This window comes from Hirundo rustica, chromosome 1 (assembly GCF_015227805.2).
Source record: "Hirundo rustica isolate bHirRus1 chromosome 1, bHirRus1.pri.v3, whole genome shotgun sequence".
Lineage (NCBI taxonomy): Eukaryota > Metazoa > Chordata > Aves > Passeriformes > Hirundinidae > Hirundo > Hirundo rustica.
The window spans coordinates 108197702-108221268 of NC_053450.1; the positions used below are offsets into that span (position 1 = coordinate 108197702).

At 41.4% G+C, this 23567-nt stretch overlaps 1 protein-coding gene across 4 annotated transcripts in view; it reads left to right on the top strand.

The window, feature by feature from the left end:
- Positions 1-8220: 8220 nt before the first annotated feature.
- Positions 8221-23567, top strand: part of ELMO1 (engulfment and cell motility 1) — a 306304-nt gene continuing 290957 nt past the window's right edge. Inside the window, exons 1-3 of one of the 4 annotated variants that reach the window (XM_040060465.2) lie at positions 8772-8844; positions 9384-9454; positions 9724-9778. The gene's annotated coding sequence lies outside the window, so the exon portion shown is untranslated. Of the gene's footprint in view, positions 8284-8764; positions 8845-9144; positions 9165-9383; positions 9455-9723; positions 9779-23567 lie in introns of those variants that run through there. The other 3 variants (XM_040060448.2, XM_040060440.2, XM_040060458.2) reach the window with 3 other exon arrangements.

The following is a 23567-nucleotide window of genomic DNA, read 5'->3' on the forward strand; positions in this document are numbered from 1 at the left end:
ACCAAGGCTGCTGCTTCCTTGTCTGCACCAGTCTGACTGACCAGTCTACCTGACCCTCGTCCTCCTCTCCACCCTTATCACTGTCGTCTGGGAAGGAAATCTGCCCCAAAGCCTTGCCAAAGGATGGCCTTGCTTAGATCAGGCAAACCAGGTGGGAAAGGAACAGGGAAAAATGTTGAGAGGTACAGAAAAATGTTAAGTAGAAAAGATGTAGTGCTGTGAGCACAATGTATTAGTGATGAAAAATATATATATGAAGGCTCTGACTTCAAGGTCTTGACAATAAAAGGAGACAGTGCTTTGAGCTATTGAATAAAAGGAGAATGGAAAAGGAAAAAAAACAACAGGAGGCATGAAAGATGTAAGTACTTAGGAGAACCATATTAAAACATGAGGGAGTAAGAATAGTGAATCACCCTCATCAGTTTATAAGAGGACACAGTGCTGCCTACATGACCTTTGCCTGGGCTTTTCAGAGTTCCTCTAAATCAGTATAGTCCAACAATGATGTGAATAGGACATAAGACTTAGAGCCTTTCCACTTCTCTGAAGAATCGCGTGCATTGAAGTGAGTTGTTTGGAAAATTGCCAGTTTTTGTATATGTTTATTCTAAATGGACATTATGTAGGATACTGTGCTATCTAAGGAATGTGTGCTCAAAGGTTAGGATACTTTAAAAAGTTCTTTTTAACCAGCTCTGAAGCGTCATGAATTTTTTTGTCAGGGACAGGCATTTTCAGCCATGAGCCTTACACTCCTCAAGAAATATACAAAATAAAATGTGACAGCAGGGCAAAATATTTTATAGGCAAAGTGACTTTCCGTAATAATGGGATAATAAATGCAGAAGGGAGAAAGGCCAAGTGTGAATGCTGAAATGCATTCACAAGTGCATTTGTGCTGCTTCTGCTGCTGATGGAATGCCACTTGCTTGTGTGGGTTCATTCAGTGAAGCAGTTGGAGTTAATCACCTCATTAGAGAAGTGGGCATCCAGCACACCTTCAAGCAGAGTGTTTGTACTCTCCATCTATTGCTACTCTGCTGCCAGCAGTTGCTGTTGATCTATTAATATTATGAAGGAATTAGAATGGATGATAGACAGAACACTCTGTTATTTCCAGAAAGAAAGTGAAAGATCTGTCAAAAGAGTTGTGAGTAAATCCAAGGGAGGGTTTGCTAGTGCATCTCTATTTGTCATGCTGTGACCTGGGACAGGAGAATCTGAGCTTGATTGGGAGTGATTTGTGCTGTATCATTGCTGGAGACTGATGTTGTACTGCTTCTGTGATTTTGTCTGTACCTGCATGCTTTCCCTACATGTAAAACTCTGCATTTGGGGAAAGGGTAGCATTTATCATGAAGTTGGGTAGTGCTTATCTTTCTTGCTTATTGAAGTCCTTTTTGCCTATTGAGCACAGCTGCTCCACAGAAAGAATTGAATATTTTATAAGGGCATGTAGTGATAGAACAAAAGATTTTGGTAGATTTAGATTAGATATTAGGAAGAAATGCTGCACTGAGAGAGTGGTGAGGTACTGGAAAAGGTTTCTAGAGAAGCTGTGGATGCCCCATCCCTGGAAGTGCTCAAGGCAGGTTGGACAGGGCTTTGAGCAGTCTGGTCTGGTGAAAGGTGTCCCTGCCCATGGGGCACCCAAGGGCAGCTGATCTCTGAGGTCTCCTACAACCCAAACTGTCCTGTGAGTTTACGATTCTATGAACCGGTCTTTAATATTAAAGATCTGTAGTAGTACATGGCATGGCTTAGTACTCTTCAAACCTCAACTGCACATACAACACAGCTGCTAAATTGATAAAAATAGGCCACTTTTATCAAATATTTATCTGTATAGAAGACAAGGTGACTAGAAGATGGGTGAATATTAAAGAAGGTTCGCAGCCTGTTGAAAGACTGAGCAGTCCCTAAGTTTTGGAGCTTTGCTAAGTTTTCTATAGTTTTTGTATTTGCCAGTAATGTTATTATCTACAAGGGTGGCAGAGGAGTAAAGAAGTAGAAATCTCAATCGAAATGCAGTGAGTGTCTCCACGGAGCTAGGTTAGTTAATAATAACTGCGCTGCAGTTGTAACAGGAGACCCCAAATGAAATTGGAGTTGAAATATACTGGTTATCTACAAACAAACAGAGGAAAAAATCTGTCTTGGAGAACTTAGGGCTTAAACTGACAACTTTAAAAGAATAAACAAATAAGTAAACAAATAAACCCACAATAACAGAACAAAAGGAAAGAAGAGAAAGAGATGGGGGAGAAAATTAATTCTTAAAACTCATAGAGTTCACCCATAATTCTGTGGTGGATTAAGGGCTTACACTTGAGTCAAAACCCAGGAGTCCCCATTCCCTGGCTGCCCAACTCTATCCTTTCAGGATGAGGGAATAAAAGGAAGATTAAATGAGTAGAAAAAATATTGATACTTAAAGATGGTTGAAACACGTAGGAGGCTCTATCATAAAATGTTACAGACATTAAGAAAGTTACTGTGTGGTAGAGAAGAAAAGATGGCATTCAGCAAACAACTCTGTTATGTCTTGGAAAGGTGATCCAGTGCCTTCTCCAAGGACTTTGGATAAACAGCTGGTGTTACACAGAGCGAGGGGGCAAGCCCTGACAGCAAGCACACAACCAGCAGCTGGCCAGGACCGGGAGCCTGCCTGGTTGTTCTCTTTTGTCAAGGTGCACAACTGGATGTCATGGTCTGTTCCCTAAGATGACTGATAACCAGCATCCCATTCCCTAGGCCAAGCATTAAGCACATTTTTTTCATCATTTGAAGATGATTCAAAGCTGTTTCTACCTAAAGAGTTATTTCTCCTCACATCTGTGATGGATGAATTAAACCCTGGGGATGGAGGGTGAAAGCCACACTTACGGGGCTATTCCTTCTATTGAGGTTTCTTCTATGAAATTATAAAAACATTTAGTTTATACCAATGTCACAGTAAAATGCCTGGTCTGTTTTTAACTTTTCTGGTTAGGACGAACAAATGATAACCATTGGGTAGCTCAAATGGTTGTTTCCACTGCAACAGAAGAGAAACTCCCCTGAAATTCAAAACTTCCTGAACTTCAACATTAAATTAGGGGGGTTTTTTTGTTTGTTTTTCTTAAATGTTTATAGCTCTTTACAAATTTTTCTTCTTCACATAGAAGCAGACTGTGATCAAACCACTTCATGATCATGAGCACATCTTGTTGCTCATGATCATGCGTGTTAAAAGCAAGTACTTCTGTATTGCTGTTCAGGTACTACATACTGAATATCTTGTCCACAAAGTGGTCATTCTATGTCTCCTCACCCTAGTATTCACCTAAGCTGATTATGCTGCAGAAAGTTTGACACATCTGAAGGACAGGATGCCATCCAAAACAGCGTGGGCAGCAGGGCCAGGGAGGGGCATTCTGCCCCTGTGTTCTGGTGAGACCAGCACAGGAAGGACATGAACCTGTTGGAGCAAGTCCAGAGGAGGACACCAAGATGATCAGATAGATGGAGCATCTCTTGTACAAGGCAAGGCTGAGAGAATCAGATTTGTTCAGCCTGGAAAAGAGAATGCTTCATGGTGACAGAATTGTGACTCTTCAATACTTGAAGGGGGTTTATAAAAATGATGGAGAAGGACTTTTTACAAGAGCATGTAATGATAGGACAAGACGCTTCAAACTGAAAGAGAGTAAGTTTAGATTATACATGAGGAGGAAATTCTTTTGCTGTGAGGGTGGTGAGGTACTGGAACAGGTTGTTCAGAGAAGCTGTGGATGTCCCATCACTGGAGCCCTGTTCAAGGCCAGGCTGGACAAAGGTCTGAACAACCTGGTCCGGTGGGAGATGTCCCTGCCTATGGCAGGGGGGTTGGAACTAGATATCTTTAAAGTCCCTCCCCACCCCCAAAATTCTATGAATCTATGATTCTAACTCTTGAAGAGGTTCTTAAAGGCAAACTAAAATACAGAAGAACAGTGAGTGGCAGTAAAAACAGTTTGCAGAGGAGTGCCTCTCTTCATAGAAATACATTAGGTTAATGGCCATTCTTGACCTCTTCATTTTCTTCATTGGATTTTGCAGCTAGTGTGATGATCATAAGTATTATAATTACACAGTCTGAACTTCTAACAATTATCTTATTGTAGATATATAACCAGATGAGGTGGAAATAAGTCCATAAACAGACCAAAACTACTTTTTAGAATGAGACTTCCTGGGTTACTTAAACCCATTCTTACGTGACATTTTTTCTTTCTTCATTATGCTGGCTATTCTGCAAAGGCCGTCACTTTCTTGAAATATGTTAACTACAAATGAATATATAAAAGCAGATTTTGGAAGTCTGAATAGGTGCAATACAACTGATTTGTAATAACCCTTTAATCACCCTGACCTAGTGTAATTGTCCTGCACCAAATGCATGCATGTATGTGTATAAGAATAGAAAATTCATACATATAAAAAGGAAACCAGTAACTGTAATTTAGGGACTCAAGCATGGACATCTGCAAGCTTACTGCATTTTAGAAAAATGAAGAAACTTGAAGCTTCTGATACAGTCCATTTTTATTTATGTAATTTTTTATGAATTTTGGTCAGATCTTCATGACCTATTAAAAAATATCTACTAGTCTATGCATGCACAGTTCAGATACTCAGTATTTTTCATGTTCATTCTTTAATCTGTTGCAGAATAATTTACCAGACAGGGAGGTTCATTACAGCACTGTCACCAGTAGAAGGAATGGCCCAATAAGCATGATTTTCATATTTTGTTCCCAGGGCTTAATTCACCCCTTACAGAAATGAATATATGCATAGACAAAATTTTCTATTTTAAACACAATAGAGAGTTAATATTGTTAAAATAAAGAGAAATTTATCTGTGGATTCTAAAAAGAAAAAAAGAAGTAATAATGATTCTCTATCTTGTTTCTGTATCATAGACAGAATTGTGATATGCTTTAACAGTTATGAACAAGGTTCTGTAGGCAATTACTTATACACCATTAAAATACTGACATTTGTAAAGCCTAGAAGTACACTAAAATCCAACCATGTTTCCTACTGGGTGTAACAAAGGCAATCTTGGATAATTTTCGCATCAGAAAAGTTTTGGCCAGAAGTACTATAGCAAAACTTAACTTCTTCAAAAATTGTCAGGAACACTTTTATCTCAGGATCTAAGGTGTTCACTGTCAGAAGTGACTAATGGCTTTGATGATTTCTACAGTTTTGGGGTCAGTCAAGGGGAGATTTCAACAGGTCAGGTTTCTACGGGTGATTAGCACCTACTGGACTATCCTGAAATATCTTCGTTGTCAGCAGAGCCATGTAGTAGTTATTCCTGGAAATTCTTTTATCTATCTATCTATCTAGCTAGCTATCCGTTTATGTCTCTTTAAGGTTGTAGCTGCAATAGGCACACAAATTAAAATGTTTCATTCTTAGTGTTTTCTGTTCCTGCACTCCCTCTTCTGGCTTTCTAGAATTATCTAGCAAACATCTTATGCCCATGTCTCATGATCCACTCTGGCTTTGGCCGTAAATGCATCAGTTGTAAAAGTAAAGTTAAGGTGCATTTTTGTAGAAGACCTCAAGAAAGGAGCTACTACTACATAAATCAGGAAATTACCATAGTAGCCAAGCACTTCTGTACATATCTATCCTGAGGAGAGGTTCCCTTCACTTTTGGAAACCAAAAGTAATCCCAATCTTGGTGCAATGGCTGCCATAGTATGGACATTAGAAAGGAATAGGAATAAAGAGAAGGTTTCATTGGAGTATGCTCTCCAGTTTTCTATCTCGTTCTCTTGAACTGTAGAATTTTGTACGGAATTTTTTTCCCAAAAACTAGTAGAATTTCTTTCACAAGTTTTATTCTAAGCTGTGTTACAATATCACTGGTTAATGAACATTCTCCTACAGTGTTCAAAATCTAACTGTTATGGTAATCTACATCTGAAATCAATTTTAATGATTTTCATTGCTGAGCATGAGAGAAAATTGAAACATTGAGAATGAAATTTTGCATTTTAAATATTGTTCACTCAGTATTCTTCCAAACATCTTTCCTAAGACCATACATCAGTATGTTTACCTCCCTTGTGACCATACTGGAGAACTGGCCTGAGCCAATATTGGAAAATGAAATAAAACTTTCTTGCACACATATTATATCTACTATGCCCTTTTCTAAGTTGTAAACACTCTGGTTTCTGTGTGAAGTACCAAAATGCGTTTAACAAATGCAGGGGAAAAGTCTCCTGATTAGAGAAACTGTTCAAATGCAAACTGAATCACTGTTTATTTGCTGTGAATATTATCCCTCTTTCAATAAACTTTTTGCATCTGTAAGAAACTCTTGTGATGGTTTGATAAGTATTTTCAGTGTACTTAATAAAAAATATATTACATATGGACCCCGCATTTTCAGTGTTGGAGTTCTACCTTAATAGAACATGAAAATGTGCTTCAAAATGTGTATTTAACACAGGAACGAGCATATCCATTTCAGTATGCAAACTCCAGCTTCTCCATAAATTTCAGAACTCAAGGAGGTCCTAAAACTCAATGGCTTTAGAGAAATGTTCCATGATTGAAGAGAATTCCTGTCATGGAGAAGTTTCAGGATGCAGAATGGTGATGTTTGCTGCCCCAGCTTCCCCAGTGTTCGGTGTGGTCACCTGTGCCACACAACTGCCTGAAAGTTGCCAGAGGAGGGGTGACCAGGAAGGCAGTTTCTACATGCATGAAAAGGAGCTTCCATGGGTTTGGGGTCTACTCTTAGCCCCTGTCACTTAGTGGAATCTCTGCTCTAGTCCTAAAAGCAGACTTCTGTAACTCAGGTGAGATATGCCATTTATTGCCTCACACTGGCATATTTGCTCAGATCTAACACAAAGACTTTGCACGGATCTGGTGTATTGCATTACAGACTAAGGAGGAACAAAGTCCCGTTCCTCTTCTGGAAAGCCCACAGATTCTGCTGGGTATAAAATCCTAGTAAGCGGCTGTGGGACTTTCAGAGCAGCGAGCCTCTTAAATGTCAGCTGATGCATAACAGCGTTATTGTGGTTTGAGGACTTGGGTGTTGCAGGAGAGTGGTTTTATGGGAAATCACTGGGAATTATTACCCTGCATAAAGATCCTCTTACACATAATTATATGGAAGATTAGAATCAGTAATTCCACAGGTTTTGGTCTTCATGTATGATGAGATAGTTCACAGTAAGTAAATTTTGTTACACCACACAGTAAAAGCTGCTGTACCAAAGCCAGGTTTCATGGTTATCAGTTCTTATCAAAGTGAAATGTACAGGACTTCGGGGGAAAAACAAAAACAAAAACAAACAAACAAACAAACAAAAAAAAACCACAAAAAAACCAAACCACAAGGAAAAAAACCCCCACCACCCTCAGTATCTGGTATTAGATATCATTTGATGGTTTGCATACCCTGTGTAGTTCACAGAGTAACAGTAGGTTAAGGCATTAAAGAAAAACAAAACAAAGCTTATTCATCACTTTTCTTTCAGGGAGACGGAGCACAAAATCAGAGCTCTGATATTTGACTTTTCCAGGGAGCAAAAGCCACGAGTTGGGCGCTCGTCCCTCCCCGGCGCTAGCGGGCCGCAGGGATGCCGAAGCTCCAGGGCCTGGAGCAGCCGGTACCCAGCGGCGGAGCCGGGCAGGGGGCGCGGAGCGGGGCTGCGGCCGCCCCCTCCCGGCGGGGCCCCGGCCCGGAGCGGCCCGGCTGGGCTGGGCTGGTCTCCGCCGGCAGCTCTCTCGCTTCGGGGGCGAACAGACGTGCGCCGCAGCGTGCCCGGTGCGGGGCTGCTCAGCGGCGGCCGCTCTCTGGGAAGAGAAGCGGCATCAAAACATAAATAGCTATTCCAAAGGCAAGGAGGTAGCCCCAATTCCTCACTGAGGAGCTGCAGGAGGAGGGACGCCAGCCGCACCCCGGCGCGGAGGAAGCGGAGCGGGAGCGGGCGGAGGCGGCAGCGGGTGTCGCCCCCCGCCCGCAGGTGCTGCCGAGCCACGGGACCCCTCGGCGGCGGCCGGCCCGGGGCTGCACATCGCGGCCCGGCCAGCAGGAGGAAGGAAGAGGAAGTGAGAGCGGCGGGTGCCTGTGCGAGCCCCGGGATGGGATAGCGCCGGGGCTGCCCAGCGCACCGCACCGCACGGAGGCGGCGGCGCGGAGCGGAGCGCGGCTCCCGCGGCACGGGCGGCCGAGCGGCCCCGCTCGGCGCTGGGGCGGGGGCGCTGCCCACGGCGGAGGTAGGAGAGCCTCGGTCCGGCGCGGGGGCGCGGCGGCGGCGCTGGCCGGGCGGTGCGGGGGAGCGCGGAGAGGCACGGAGGGCAGGCGGGGTGGAGGAACGGGACGCGGCAGGCGGCCGGAGAGCCCCGCACCTGCCCGGGCGAGCGCCGCAGCCGCTGCCCGCGGCGGGAGGTGCGGGGCGGGGGGCGGCCGCCGTCGCCGCGAGAAAGAGGAAGCGCAGCGCCGTGCTTGTCAGCGCGGCGGGGCCCCGGACGGCGGCTGCCGGCGGGGGGGCGGCCCGGGCCGGCCCGACCCGACCCGCCTCGCACAGCGGCTCCTCCCGCCGCCCTGCCCTCTCCGCCGGCCCCCGGCCGCTGCTGCCGCAGCCGCCCGGTTCTCCCCGCCGCGACTTCGCCGGCGCCTCCGCCTCCTCCTCCTCTGCCACCGCCTCCTCCCGATCCGTCCCCACCTCAGCCCCCTCCCGTGCCCCGGGCAGCCCTGCCCGCCACCGGCTGCTCCCGGCGGCCGGAGGCCGCTGGCGACGGGCGCGGACGGGAGCCGAGCATCTCCGGGCGCGGGGGGTGAGTGGTGGCGGGGCGCTCCCGACCCGGCGGGACCGGCGCGTCGCTGCGCGGGGGCGGGGGGCGGCGTGCGGGGCAGCGGCCGCGGCCGGACCCGCGGGGGTTAATGCGCGGGGTCAGGCCCGGGCGGAAACTGCGGCCGCGGCAAGTGTCCGCACCGCCGCGGGCGCCGCTCGGGAGATGAAGCCTCAAGTTTGAAGCAAGTGCATCCCCGCAGGCAGCCGGCTCTGAGCTCGGCATTGGTACCCAGCCGCCGCCTCCGAGGGCATGCCTCCCCCTCGACCCAGCATCTGAGAGCTTCTTATAGGGGGTGGGAGGGGGTGCGTGTGCTTCTTTCCCTAAGTTTATGCTCGCACAAGTGATCAAACCGCTAATGAATTTCAGATGAAATGATTGTTCTGAAGTGTGGGTGGTGATTATGCAAAGCCAGTGTGCAGCCTTCTAAAGCAAGCGGGTACTGGGTCTAAAAAGTTACATTCGTGAAGTTTTTTTGGCTTAAAGCCTTTGCAAAGTTTATTTTGTGTATCTTTTCCTTGCAGAACTAATACAACTGTTCAGCTCTCCCCCGAGAATGGTGTAAAGTAAATATAGGAGTTCCTGAAAAATAACAGTGAGTACATTTCAAATCATCAACGTTTTGTTGTTAACTTTATAAGAATATCTCTTAACCTGCCAAGGCTCAAAACGTGTAACAAACACAGAGAGAATGCCAACGATAATAACAGTGCAGGAAATGTACCGTGTGTTAATTGCTTTAGTATAAACATGGTTGTCTATGAGCTGTGTTTCATGATACTGCAGTTATGGTGCAATTTCAGCAAGGGATGTTTTGAAGTGTCTTCATTAGCAAATGGGTTTTCTTTTGCTTTTATCCCTCAGCTGCCTGATTGCCCTCGATTAAAGTATTTGTCTTTTGGGAAGAGAAGGAAACTGAGTAAGAGCTGTGCCGAGTCCTGTATCTGTGACTGGGGATGTTGTTTCCTCCTCTTTCTCCTTGTCTGTTTCTCCTTTTCCCCAAATGCACGCACACATGCATGTCATCTCGTCTTCAGTTATATAATCTTGTAGACATTTATGGATCATTCATTGTTCGCATTAGTCCCATTCTTTCCATGTCATTCCTGCTTGATTGAGTGTCTTAGACAGAATATTACAGAGGAAAGAAAATACATTGAAATTTACATAAAGTTCTTCCCGTTTGAGCTGCAAGTTTGTTTTCTTTGAAGGTTTTCTTTCCCTAATTCCCACTTTTCTTTTTTTTTTTTTTTTTTTTTTTTTTTTTTTTTTTTTTTTTTTTTTCCCTTTCTTTTTTTAGCTGTATAAGTAGGTGGTAGGGATCTAATCTGATGACCGGTAACTAGATAAGGAGGAGGAACAGCAGCAGTGACAGCTTGCTGGTAAAAGTCCCTCTTGTTTACTGTTAGCAAAATATCCATTAACACACGTCATAAAGCTGTTAAAAGTACTGCAGCAGCTTTTAAAACTCACCAGTCAGAGAAAAGAAAGATTGGTATGGTTAAAACAGGAACATGATGTGAAATGGATATTAGTAGAAGATACTGTCAGTGCAGTCTGTGGGTCTAAGCGTGAGAATTGACTCGTCTAGAGGCAAATCTGAATCGCAATTTATTCATACTGGAAAGGTTGCATAGGGGTAGTTGACTTTCTTTTCTCTCTCTTTGTAATCTCTTTGAAACTCACTGTTCACTACAATACATCTGCCTTATCTGTAGTTTGCAACTTTGAGTATCATTGTCTGAACGATTTGCTGATGAACGATTTGCTGATGGGACGGGGTGGGGGATAGAGGAAAGAAAACTGCTTTCTATGGTTTCTTGCCATCTTGATATTTTTCCTTATATTCTCCATATGCCAGGAAAAACGTACTAGGTGCAGAGTTCAGACAGATTTTGCTGAGGAGAGAGGAAAAACTCTTACCTGCTTACTCTGAAGGAGTCTTGGTAACCAAATGTATCTGCAGTTCTGCAGTTGTCATTATATAACCTGACCATTGGTGTTCTTAAAAGCAAGTACTTCTGTATTCTTGTTGTTAGGGTGCTACATGTTATGTTCTCCTACAAAGTTATTTTTTTAATGCCCTTTTACCCTGGTTATCATCAAACAAAGCTTATTATTGTACGTAAAAGCGTAACTGTTGCTGAAACACTGCTGTGTGCATTGAACTTCCTGGCAGCAATGCTGTGAGGTAGTGAATTGCAGATCAAGAGTAACGTGGTGCTCCACCCTTCCTTCCGCTCTTTGTTTTTTTCTACCTAGTAGAAATCTCTTTGATTTTAAGGTTTAGGCTCACAGACATGCGTTCTCACAGTGTCCAGTCTACAAAGTGGTGTTGGAGTATGATCTCATGTTTTCCGTGTTGATACACAGGGAGCAGAGCTCCCATGTTCATGCATAAGACTTGTTGCTTTCTTCTTTTGATACTCTAGATGTCTTCAGTATGTGATGGAGTGAGTGGCTAATGACTACAGATTTAAGTTTGATGAGGAAAAGGTTTCCCCATATCTCTGCCAGTGCACCTGCATACTAACATACAGTGTTCTCCTGTTCCAATAACAAGCTTTTGTTGGTGGTGGTTATTTTGTTTTGTTTTATTTTGATATATTGTCAGCCACAATGTTTCTAATTCTGTGATTCTCAAATATGGATTTGCTTGGGACTTAGAGGAGGCCATCAAGTACAATTTTCTTCTAGAGCTGATATTTTGCTGTCACTTGATAGTCTGTTTCCTTGAAATAAACAATCTCTTTAAAATTTACGAGCTCTCTTTGTCATGCTGTGCTGTGAATGTTCAGCATGTCCTTGTATTAAAAGAACTCTCCGCATTTGTAGAAGGTGATAGGATTTTGGGAACCCTGGGAGCTAGAAAACATGATGTACCCTTGAATTAAGCAAAAGTACCGTTGTGTCTTCTGGTCTGTTTCTCTGCACAGTTATACCTGGGTCTTAGTAGAATTTCTCCTCTGCTGTGTCTCTGCACTGTCTGGACTGTACAATTTGAGTGAGGATGGGTTGGTCAGATTTGACTCTCCATTCAGTCATCATTCTATTAAAAAAGATTTTAAAAAAGAAAAAGCCTTTACAGTTACCTTGTCTTTGTTGTTATTCGAGCACTTGAATCTACAAAAGTCTTTGTAACAGCTATCAGACCACTGTTCAGCAAGGTATGTGCTGTATCTTTAAAAGATTTCCCTGCTTTGAGTGTTTTTTTTGGTTTTTTTTTTTAAAGTTTCTTGTATTCGTGGCAAGAGGAATGTGCCAAGTACACATTGTTAAACTTGTGTCAATTTAACAGAGCAACTGTTCAAAGGATTTAGAATAATTTTTCTTCTACTCAAGTCAGTCACCCTCGTTTTTCTTTTTTCTCCTCTCTCTTCAAATATAACACTGGAAAAGGAAAGAGAAACTAAAAGCAATTGGCAGAAATCAGAATGTTGACAAACATTTGATAGTACTGATCTAAGAGGTGATATTATATATGTGACACTTAAATAAACTGCATGCATAAGGTTTTAGATTAAAGGAAGAAAAGTCACAAACTTGCAAAGCTGTCTTTTGCTCAGCATTTTTGCATCAAGCTGTTTGCAAGAATTTGGTTTGGTGGTGTGATCTTCCGTTACTGCAAGTGTGAAATACAAAAGAGAGATTGAAGATAATGTCATAACCTTCCTGCTAGCTTCCTCTGTTTTCTGATCACTGTTAAAATTGAAGAGGAATATTAATGAGAAGTATATGCTCCAGGGGATAGCTAGCATGCTTCCTCTTCTCTCCATTTCAAATCTGACAGACGAAGACTTCTGTGTTCTGGGCAGATGCTTAGTGGCTGGTGCCACAGGTGTGGTGCCCATCAGTAAGTGAGGTACTGATTTCTCAAGCTGCTGAGCAGATGGCTTTGTAAGGCACGTGCTTGCACTCAAGAGCAAGGTGAACAGGGATTCACGTGGTGCTTGTTTGCAAACCCTTGAAAGTGCATTGATTTATTTCTCCTAATGGCAGGTTTCCAGTGGGAGTATTTGATTTGTCTGCAGTGGGCTTGCTGTCAATGCCTGCTAGGAGAGGAAAGTTAATTGCGAGAAGTTAGTGGACAAGGCATTTTTTTGTTCACCAGTAAATCACACTAAGATGAAGACTTTTAGGTACTGCTGGTAGGGATCCCCTATAGAAAAGTGTTCTAGTTTATGTACAAATGAACTCACTTTGGTGCATTTCTAGGGAATAAGCTATGGAGTTCTTTAGAAAGCTGAGAATAATACCCGGAGATGTTCTGCAAATATGATAAAGGACGTATTCTTACCACATTTGAGGACCTGTGTCTTCTTACTACTGTTTCTGCTGTGTTCCATTTACAGTAAGATAGCAAAAACTCCACAGAAGCTAGCGCTAGCAGAAGGGAGGGAGTGGGAACTACAAGTCAATGCTTAGGGGAAAGACTTCCCCTTTCAGATGGAATTAAAATTAAGTTTATTTGAAATATTAGTGAAACATCATCTTCAGTAAGGAGGCTGGGGATGGGGGGGAGAGGGGGGGGAGGTGTGAGAGGGTAGAAAATAAAACAAATTATTCCCAAATAGGTTTATTACAAAACTATATCTGTGTCGTGACTGTGTGCATTTTCTCTTTTGCTTCTGCTTTCCTTTTGTTTTTTATTTCTTTGAGTTAAACTCTCCTTGTAACTTCTTCCTTCACATTTGCCACTCCTGCTTTGGTATCTTATTCATTGGTATTTATCCCAGCTCTCATGATTTCAAGGTCTTTGCCCAGTCCTTAAATTCTTTGTCCTGTGAACCCTTAGATTTTTATTCACATAAATCATTCTATTTAAGATTTCCAAGAAAAGCTATGGCCTGAAGTGTGTATCATCTCCTAGCTCAAAGGGTTTGTTGTACATTCCTAATTTATGGTTGGCATATGAAGTGTAAATCTATCTCTGAAATACTGTGTCACCAGGGACAGTATAATTTCTTTATCAGCTACATGGATGCACACATAATAACCTGGCTTTTTTCCTTGTTGAGCTTGCTTTGACTGAAAGGGAGGACAAGTCACTGCTTCTAAGAGAGCTTCAGATTCTGAAGATTTGACGGCATTAAGCTCCCATTCTTTAATACAGAAGAGGAAGCTTGCTTGAAGATTATCTAATTTGCTAGAGCTTTTTTGGAAATCAGAGTGTGCATGAACCTGGACTAAATGCTCCATGTAGACCTTATTTTCTGTAATGAAAATGTATGCAGTTGACAACCCATATCAAATACAACCAACATTTTGAAGTTATACAAGAGGAGGGAAGTGCAGAGTCTGACAACAGGCTCAAATAATACTGTCAGCATGTCAACCTACCTCCTTCAGCTGAGATTTTTGTGTGTTCTCTGAGATTAGATGACTGGTGCTATTCAGAGGTGATTTACTTCCAGCTCCTTCTCAGCCTCATAGTAAAAATGGGAAGAATGAGATCTCCTGATGTGGTCTGTTGGAAACTTCCATAAAATTCAGTATGTATTTGTCTTTTCCTGTGACCATGTGCATGCTGTAAGTACTTTGTGCATTTGTTTGTAGACTTGAAAACCATCTCTATTCCTTCTGATGGTGACTTGATCTTTACATAGTAATAGGAGATGTATAACTTTTGGGGAAATAGGAGACTGATTTTTATTTTTTAAATGTAGTTAAAACGAATTTTCCTATGTTTTGGAGTGATGGAAAGAGTTTAACAAAACCAATGTTTCAACAAACTCCTACAAAAAGCGGTTGTTTTAACACTTTCTTCCATAGATAGAGATTTGTTTTAACTAACTATTCATATATTCTCAGAACATGCATGCGTTCTGCTGCTTGAATTTGTAGCTGAACTGAAACTCTTGCTAGCCTATTTTTCATTCTCTTCAGCCAACATACATTTATCATATAGTGCAGCAGAAGTTTGAGGGATACATGGGTTTTGGTGAAGATACCTCATGTTAGCAGTTCAGGCTTTCTGTCTGGCTAGACTGGCAGTTTGCAGTACTCTTCATTGAATCTTGTTGATGTGAACATAGCACGGGTGACTCTTTAAATTGCTGCTTCATATTTTAGGACAGGCAGTAATCCACTGAGGATGAATGATGAGGATTGAGTGATTTATAACTATTCATATAATACCCTCTGGCCCAACAATAAATTTGATTTGCACATTTTTTTTTCTCTAATAGTAAGAAGAGAAAAAAGTCTATGACACAGGTTGATATATGATTTTTACTCTTGGTGTCAATGAATGTACTTGTTACATACCAGTGCAGTCTTTTCCATTGCTTTGCTTTCTGGTACAATTGCCACATTAATTTTCATAGCAACAGTTGTGGCTTCAGCTGGAAATTGAAACCTAATAAATGTTGGCTCAGCACATGGAGTTTTGGACAAACCTTTTCAGTAACACAGAGCCAAACCAACTGAAAAAAAAAAAAAAAAATCCTAAGGATCCTTGGATTCTGCAAAAGATAACTGGTATACCTTTCGGTCAATAGGCTCTTTAAATGTTAGAATATTGGTGTTTGTCTTTTTTTTTTTTTTTTTTTTTTTTTTTTTTTTTTTTTTTTTTTAATCTCCCCCTCCCAAGTTTTCTTTTTTTTCTCTCCCTTCAAGCACCAGCAGACTCATCTGTTGAAGCTCTACCCCCTGTGGTTCAAGTACATTCCTCCTATCAACCTTTTCACCCCACCCCCCACTGTCCCTCTTCACACATGCGCTGAAATCTCTTCTGCTCACCAAACTCTCAAAATTCAGGCGTAGTTGTGGGGTCTGATTCTGAGTTCTACTTAAAATGTAGGTCTAAAATCTCTTCTATAGATATGCATAACTTCTCTTGTTGTGCCTACTCTTATTTTTCTATAAGAAAAAAAAAAAGAAAAAAAAAAGGGCAGAAAATCTGAGCAAGTCAGAAGTTCCATTGGAGACCAAAAGACAGTGCATATGGTGTGCTGGTTGTAACTACTCAGGAAAAGGGAGAATGGGGGAGAAAAAGGAGCCAGTCAACCACGAAGACTACAAAACAAAATGAAAAGCTCTTTTTCGTTTTGGACCACTCGATACAATTTTAACCATATCTATGGCAAATAAGGATTTGACAGCTAATGCCATTTCCAGAAAATGAGGGAAGGGGCATTTAAAAAAAAAAAAAAAAATCATTCAGACCTTAAAAATGTACCTTTTTTTTTTTTTTTTTTTTTTTTTTTTTTAATTGTTACTAATGTTAGAAACAGGTCAGTTTACGTGGTCTTTTTTGAAAAGACTGATTTTCATATTTTGGAGCTAAAATTGAAACTGTTGTAAAAGCACAAACATGGAAAGCAGTTTCAGAAGAGGAAATCATCTCACTGCCCTGTGCTGGTCTGAGCCTTTCTCTGCCCTGGCTTTTTTCTCTGACATATTTGGACAAACTGGAAACTTGGGCATCTGTTTTGCCCTCTGTATGAACTGGTGATTTCAGTCTGTATTTCTTGGATTAGCCTTACGTTGTAACTATATACAGCATCTTTCATAAACTTTTAAAATATCCAATAGTATGGGCTTTTATTTCTTGACCTGCTAAAAATAGCCCATTTTTTCCTTCAGCTACCTTAGGAATTTAGCTTGTTGGAAGAGTGTCTGGGTGTGTATTGGGGTGACAAGAGTTGGTCGTGTCATGCTGTGTTGGGATAATTTTCTGGAAGGTAGAAAAGACTTCATCCCCTGCAGCTGTAAGTGAATCAGAAGACACATTATGATAAAGGAGAAATGTCTGCTGAAGGAGAAGGGAAAAAAATATTCTGCGTAATTTTAAATCCAAGTTGGAATTGGAGTTCTATTTTGCAACAAATAAATAAAATGGTCTTGAGCTGGGATTTTAAATTGGTCTCCCAGCTTATGGGCCAGAGGGATCAAACCATCCATGATTCAATGGTGTGTGGATTGAAATTAAACCAGTAAGTTTTAAGATTTTTTTTTTTCTACCTGCTCCAAATTGCTTAAATTTTGTAAAATTATTAATTTCACTCTAGAGATTGAGAAGCTTTTAGCTTTGAATTAATTCTGTATAATGAATATATGAAGATTGAAAAACCCAACTGTACTAGCCTGTAGGCTATGTTTTCTAATTAAAGGAATGATGGCATAAAGGAAAAAGCAGTTGGACTTCCCTCCTCTAAATCAGTACATAGGGAACCACCAAACTAGGCTAGAAAATCAAACTTAGGTCAACCCACAGATCCTTTGTTTCCAACTAATTGTTCTTGCTGTGTTCATTGGTCTTCATAAGCTTGGCTAAGGGGATAAGCCTTGTTTTCCTGTCTTGAGGCTTTTTTCTCTTGATCTATTGAAATTCAGTGTTGAGGGCCCCCTTTAGAGAATGTCCTGTGGGTAGAGAATGTCTCCATCTCCACTGTAACAAAGAAGACCCAGCTGTGGATGTGGATTGAACGGAGAGGTAGCCTCTCAGGCTAGGAATCTGAAGTCATTTAGGAGAACCAGTAGTTTTAATTTAATTTGGAAATGGTAAGCTTGAGTCAGCACAGTTTTCACACTGCTGATGTCTTCCATTTTAATTCAGACAGAACCTGGGCAGGACCAGTGTTTTCTGATACAAGTTGTTCATGAGATATGTAACTTCTGGGGAATGACATTGTGCAGCTATGTAGTTTTAACACGGTGGAAGAGACATTGTAAATCACTGGTTTGGCATTGGAAGAATGTAGGTTTAGTCTTTGCATCCAGTAAGTACTGGTGCCCCGAGTAAGTGCATCCTCAGGATGGCTGCCCTTCAATGTTTCGGTGCTAGCAGTATTCCAACAGGAAGGACAGAAAGGGGAATTCAGGTGTGCCACACTGTGCAGATTCTGGTAAGAAGTGCATAAAACCAGTTGATAGGGCTCATAAAATGTTTTCTGCATCTTCTAGCTTCTTCATACCAGCCTGCTTCCAGCTGCCTCCTCTGTGTCGAGATAGACAAGTGTTAGTTATGGATGTATAATTACAGCTATGCACGTAATTAACTGTGTTATCAGTAGTAGCCAAGGGGGAAGAGAGTTGTGGGTTTTCAATATGGTGGTCAATGTGTGTTGTCATTTCATATGCACACTACGTGGGACAAGAGTCATGGCTTAGAGAAGCCTTGGGAGAAAAATATTTTTGTTAAAAATTAATCTGGGCAACAGAACAGTTTGAGTTGAAAGGGACCTTTAAAGGTCATCTAGTCCAAACTCCAGGACCTATTGTTTTTTTAAAAGTAGTACCACTGGAAAAAGGAGTTAATCAGTCAAATGCTAGCTTGTGAGAGCTGCAGCAAGATCTCTTAATTTATTATATTTACCAAATGGGAAAGGTAAGTCTGATCAGTGTGGTCACTTGATCTTGTTCTATGGGAGAAGTTACAAGTGGGAGCAAGTGTGCTCTGTATTGATAAAGATAACCTGAAGTGGTTAGGAAGCTTGGAGGTTGTTTTGAGCATCTTCTCAACATTAATTTAAAAAATACAAGGGTAGATAGTAGGACAAATGTAGACACAAAGAGATATATTTGAAGCTATTTTCTGAATAAAAGCTGGTGATTGGCTTCCCTGGGGACAGCATCGTAATATGAAGTTCCTGCTGTAATTGTAGTGCTTTGGTGAGATGATTTAGCCAAACAGGGCAGAAAAGATCTGCAATCAGTTTTTTCAGATACAGCCAGAACGGAACTGCTCTCTCTATTGAATTATATAGTAGAGTTCCCACCAGAGACTGGGAAAAGCTCAGGGCAGCTCTGTTTAGGTTTGACTGTCCAGTATTTGTATGGAATAAACCTACATATCAACTGTAGGTAGAAATTTTCAAACTCTCTTAGTATATACTAAAGGCAAAAAAAATGTTTAAAAAGTGTTAAATTCAGTTTGGGAAATGTGCTATTATTTTCATTTTTTTACTCTGATGGTGGCACAAAGCCTAGTGAACGTGAAGTCAAAGAAAAAGGAACATTTTAGAGGGCACTTTGTCAATGGAAATGAGCAGAGGTGGTTTTAAAATATTACTGGAAAACTGACGAGCTCTTAAAGGACTGTACATAAAGACTGTCTGGTGATATCTAGATTTCATGAGTGAAGGACCATCTCTCTCTCTGTCCTCTCTGAGTTAGAGCAGGTTGTTCCATAGTAGAGGTTGTCCATAGATAAAAGACCATGAAGTACCAGTATGAGTTAGTTGAAAAATACTAACCCTTGACATTCTCCATAATTTTCTGTTTTGTATTAATACTGATTTCATGTTGGGATATCTACACTTGAATCTGAAAAAACCCTCTGAATATTTGTTGGGTTTTTTTATGTGTGTGTTTGGTTGGTTTGTTTGGTTTGCTTATTTCAAAAGAAAAACTTAGTCTGTAGCTTTTTGATATCTTAATGGAGAAAGCTGTGCAGGGGTTATCTTGGTCTTGTACAATGAAATCTGTTAATAACTTGCCATAATACTTCCACTGAAAATGTTCTTCTGAACAGCTTGCATAACTCAGTTTCTCTTGCTAAAATAAAGTCACTCAGTACAGTGGTGCTACACCTCTATGCCTTTCGAAGAGAGAGTTCTCGCAGTTGCACAGTGCTGTAAATGTTGCTTCTTCAGTTGTGAGCTGTGTCTAACGTGTCCGTTCAGAGAATTAGTCCACACAGTCACAGTTCAGCACTTAAAGTCTTGAAGGAAAAAAATTAGGTCAAAGAAAGGAAGGCACCTTCCTTGAATTGTGTAAGAAATTGATGCAGGCTTAAAATATGCAGAGTTACTTTTTCCTTTCTAAGGTCTAAAACTAGTCTTCAGCTGCTTCTGGTCTCATTGAGGAATTCAGGAAATCATTGAAAGCTGAGTGTGATACATGTGATAATTGCAACAGCTTTTGCTATTTGCAGAGCAGTCTGGATACCTCAGGGGAAGAAGATAGCTGCTTCTTTCCCACTGGTATGGTACTAAAGCAGAGTAAGTATTTAGGAAGAGAAGGAGCTTCTCTCATTTTGTATTAGTAGAGCAACTTTGTCTTGGGAGCAGCAGCTTCCCTGTTGTTACCGTTGCAGAGAAAAAGATGGGGTTGCTGAGACATTGCCATCGCATAATGTGTCTTTCTGCAGTAGTTATTTTAAAGTATTTCTGACAAAAAATAGCATCATTCTGCAGTTGGCAATGGCTTGCCTTGCACAATTGTTAGAAGAAGAGCAAGACTGTATTAGCAGTCTTTTGTAGCATTTGGCCTCACCACTTGCTTCTGCAGAAATGGACTGCAAATACTAGAGTGTTATTTACATCTGGGGGTATATGAATCCCCAATGTAATCTTTTACTTCTATTCTGCAGCGTAGGTAGGAGGAGCAGACATTCATTACTGGTGAAAAACGTTGTGCGTTACCTGCCCCTTTGAAAGGGAAATTTTATGTGTTTATATTTAAAAGCTGCCAATGCCAGAGGCATTTTTTATTATTATTCTCATTTTAAAAACCTTGTCTCGGACTTCCTTATCCCCTCTTAACCAGAAAAAAAAAAATTAAAAAAAAATTGTTCAGTTTCAGACTCTTTGTTGGAATTGTACTGCCAGGAGCCTTCCTGGCCTCTGGCACTATCAACAGAAAATGCAGCTCTTGAAAGGATGGATTATAGTTCTGGAAGGGCTACTGGAGTGGGGAGAAGTTACCAAGATTGGCACTGAAAGGCAGAACTTGGCATTGTGAAGAAATGGCAGAAAAAACATTCAGGTTCCTTGAAGCTTTTGATGATGGTAGAATAAGGTTGAATGAAGGAGGAGAAAAGAAATAAAACAAGTGGAAGGGGAAAGCATTAGCAGGCCCCAAAAGGGGAGGGGAAGATATTGTTGAGTTTATTTAGGTTTCATCTTTTTTTGAAAGATAAGCCTGAAAGAGGGAATTTGTGATCTCCAGTGTTTCAGTTTAGGAATTTAAATCTGTGTGATATATAATTTTGGGGGGTTCCCCCACACAAAGTCACATGAGCTTAGTCTGTCAGGCATATGGAAACTGAGGCTGAGTGTGTTGAGCCGTTGTGTAACTTGTAATTGACTGAAGAGTAGAAGAGTAGAACAATGGCACATTCATTAGGTAAATATTCCTCAGTCCTCCACAGCTCTAACACATGCTCATTTTTATATAATACATTGCCCAGCTGGATGCAGGATCGCTAGCTGGTGGCAGGGCAGGACTGTGACAAGTTTGCAAACAACCTTTGATCCTCTGGGGAGAATGGTGAAGCCCAAGTTATACCTTGGATTGTCCTGCAGGTCAGGAGGCATACAAACTGGCTGCTGCTTCAGAATGGTCACTGGGCTTTCTTATTCCTTCTCTTTTTATTTCTTCCCTCTCAATCCTTTCTGTCTGCTGTTGCAGAGCCTGTTTGAGTCCTCAACAAACAGCATTACGGGTTGTCTACCATAAGGCTGTAGTGGGAGTAAGGAAGCTCTTGAGCTTTTAAGGCCAATCCTAGATTATTCTGGGTCCTTTAAGGTGGGTGGGTGGGTGTGAAGACAGGAAAGATTCTTATTAAATTACAATTAACTATGAGCTTAACTTTTGCTCCTGTTAATTCAGCACAAACCAAGATAGATATGGGTCATACTCTTTTTTGCAGTACAGATATGAATAATGATGGAGAAAATAAATGCACAGGTCAGATCGGCTGGATGGGAATACCCATCTTATGCAGCTGCAGCTATGCCTCTGACCGTAGCTACTTTCTGAACAGCTTGAAAAGCTTTCCTATGAAGATTTTTGCTGTTTAGACAACAAGAGATTATGATCTGCACTCAGGAAGCATTCTTCTAATCAAAATATTTGGCTTTTATATCCATGCACACACATGCATGTGTGCAAACCAGCAGTACAACAGCACAGCGGGGTCTATGCTTATTGTTTTAGTGGTAGTGAATACTAAGAAATTAGCCACTAAACCAGATGAAAACTGAGTTCCTGCAAATTTAATTGGAACTGTGGTTAGATAAAGAACACAGGCATATGGCTGTGTTCTTTATCAAAAGAACGTGAAGTCTGCTGGTTTAATGGTTTTCATCTCATTTCACTGGCCTTTGACCCTGACAATTTTGTATAGCTAATAAATTCAGCCACTAGTGAATTATTTGCTATTCATTTCAGAGATTCACTATGCTACAAAAATTGTGATGTCTGTCTCGTAGCGAGGATGAACATTATGCTGGAGCAGTTGGGTGTCTCGGGTGTGTAGTCAGGCACAGAGTCAAAGCCAGGCTGCTCTCTGCTGCTGCAAACACATCTCTGGCTTGCTGCTGCAGCATGATTGCTTGGATCATGCTGTTGCTCTCGGAAAATGTTGGGGTTTGTTTCCGAAGTACCTGTTGGAGGGTCGCCTTTTAAGTGTTGAACATCATTTGTAATTAAGGGATCTTAGCATATTTTCTTAAAAGCTGAAAGGAAATTAAATTATACATTCTGTTTATTATATGCTCCATGCTGTTCTGACTTCTGCTTTAGGAAAGGATGCCAGATATCAGGGTAATAGGCAACATGTTTGAAAATTTTCTCTAAATGTTGTTTCAAGGCCTGTGGAAATGAGTGGATCTCTAGAGTGTTAAAAGAGAATAAAGTTTTATTGCTTGCTGTAAAGCTACTGGTGGAGGGAGTAGTTACACTAAAGCAAGGTAAAGTTTAAATTTAAACACAGCTGTCTGTTCTGCTCCGTACAGGTAGATCCATGCAGGTATACTTCTTCTGGAATAAGCACCTTTTTAAAAGAACTTGGAGAGGAAATGCAGTGAGTTAGTGTGTAGATTAGTTTATGGGCTTGTGGATAAACTTAGATTCTATCCTTACACTTACTCCTGAAGAGGAGCCACACTGTCTTAAGCATGTAGCATTTTACTTTAACTGCAAATTTCGTCATGGAGGCAGGCAAAATGAGGGGAGAGAAATGAGTGTTTGCAGATATAACTTGCTGTCCTGCCTGTTTGGCAGTTCTAAATATCAGCAGCTTGTGGAGAGTTACTGGCAGGCCTACAGGTAATGTGGAGCTCCAGCAGCGTGGCTGCCAGTGAAGCCAGGACTTACTAATAAGTGACTAATTGTTTCTGTCACACCTGCACAAGCCTTTCTATCTCTCTGAAACACATTAGCATTCATGAGAAGTTATTGAACCATGATGAATCAGAAACACATTTTAAGTAATCCTTTTGTGATTCTCCTTGGGCCAAGTACACCTTTTCTAAACAATGCCTTGTTTTTCTGCCTCATGAAATGTTGCATTTTATTTAGCCCGAGAACTGAAAGTCAGAGGAATGAAAAAAAGTCTCTGTGTATTCAGGCTTACCTTTTAATGGAGACTTTGTATTCTTGCTTCTAACATTTTACCTCTGAGCTTCATGTGATTAGATTAAAAAGCTCTGTGCTGGTTTTATTAATGCAGTTCTGCCACCTCACAGGGTGTTCACCCGGTTAACAGCCAATTTCCACAGAGGGCTGTGTCCGTCTCAGTATTGCTCATTGAGTCAGATGATGGTTACTTGAACTGCATGGGAACTCCACAAGCCTTTTCCATATGAGAGTGCCTGTGCTATTCCAGGATCTTGCTGTGATCTCACCAGTACATGCCTGCCAAGTGCTTAGTTTGATTTACTGTTCTCATTTTCAATGTAGACTTAGACAATCATGAAAGGAATGATTAAATCAGAGTGGGAATGACTATGCAGATAACTGATGGAAGTGTAAGAGTG